Source organism: Solanum stenotomum, chromosome 6 (assembly GCF_019186545.1).
Source record: "Solanum stenotomum isolate F172 chromosome 6, ASM1918654v1, whole genome shotgun sequence".
Lineage (NCBI taxonomy): Eukaryota > Viridiplantae > Streptophyta > Magnoliopsida > Solanales > Solanaceae > Solanum > Solanum stenotomum.
Genome location: NC_064287.1, coordinates 16,312,140 through 16,313,790, shown reverse-complemented (window position 1 = coordinate 16,313,790; position 1,651 = coordinate 16,312,140).

Sequence of the window (1,651 nt, the reverse complement as noted above, 5' to 3'; positions counted from 1 at the left end):
TAAGGTTTCTAAATGTTTTAGGGTTTCTTAGGTATTTTTAATATTTTGGATATCTTAAGATTTAGGGTTACGTAGTCCTAATATAGGGAATAGGATTTTAAGTTTAAGGATTTTCTATGGTTTAAGGTTTAGGTTTGTTAGGTTATAGATTTTTTAGGTTTAGAGTTTTTAAAGTTTTTTTTGTAGTTTTTTAGTGTTTAGTTTTTCTTTGGATTTAGGATTTCCTATGGTTTAGGGCTTCTTAGAGTTTCGTAAGGCTTAGGGTTGGGGGTTTATCCCTAAGGTTTAGGGTTTAGGTTTCTTAGCGTTTTAATTGAACATTTAAGGTCTCCTAGGGGTTTTTTGGGTCATTTAGGGCATAGTGTTTAGTGTTTTAGGTTTAGGGTTTTTCTAGAATAGGGTTTAGGTTTGTTAGGTTTAAGATTTTTTCGAGGTTTTCTAGGTTTTAATGTTTTTTAAGTTTCTCTTTGTTGTTTTTTAGGGTTTTGGGCTTCTTAGTGCTTTTTTGGGCTTATGATTTTTAAGGGTTTAGGGTTCAAGGTTTAGAGTTTGGGATTTATGGTTCTTTAGGTTTAGGGGTTTTAACGTTTTTTTTGTAGGTTTTTTAGGGTTTAGGTTTTCTTAGTGATTTTTAGGGTTTAGGTTTTCTTAGTGATTTTTTAGGATTTAGGGTTTAGGATCATAGGTTTTATGGAATTAGGGTTTATAAGGGTTTAAGATTTAGAGTTTCTTAGGGTTTCTTGGTTTAGGATTTAGGGCTTCGGATTTTAGGTTAAGAGTTTTTTAGAGTATATTATTTTTTTTATGATTAAGGTTTTTAAATGTTTTAGGGTTTCTTAGGTATCTTTAAGAATTTGGATTTCTTTAGATTTAGGGTTACGTAGGCCTAATATATGGCATAGGATTTTAAGTTTAGGGTTTTTTCTAGGGCTTATGGATTTAAAGGGGTTTCTTTTTCCGGGTATTATAGTTGTTGGTGTTTAAATGGATTTTAGGGTGCAGGGTTTCTTGGGATTCCATATGTTTTGGTGTTTAAGGTTTAGCCCTGTGATTTAGAGTTAAGGATTTAGAGTTTCTTAGGGTGTATTATTTAATGTTTGGGTGTCTAAGAGTTTGGTTTTTTTAAGGGTTTTTAGGATTTAGGGTTTTGGGCTTAAGATTTTCTAGTGTTTTATTAGGTTTAGAGGAATTTTTAGGTTTAGGGTTTGAAGGTGTTTTGGATTTCTATGGGTTTTTAATGATTAAGGGGTTCTTAATCTATTAGGGGATTTTTAGGGTTTTGGGTTTTTAAAAGTTTGGGGCTTCAAAAGTTTTTTACGGTTTTTATTATTTCTTAAAGTTTACGGTTTGTTAGTGTTTTGCCCTAAGGTTTAGGCTTCGGAAGGGTTTAGGGTTTCTTTGGGTATAAGGTCTAAGTTTTTATTCAAGGGTTTTTAAGGTTTAGGGCTTAAGTTCTTGTTGAATTTTTTAGGTTCAGAGTTTTTTTAGGTTTAGGATTTTAAAAGGGGTTTTCAAGATTGTTATGATTTTTTATTGGTTAGGGGTTCTTACGCCTTAGGGTTGCTTTGGGTTTAGGGCTTAGGATTTTAAATTTAGTGTTTTTAGGGGTTAGGGATTTTAAGTGTGATTTTAGGTTTAGTGTTTTTAAAGG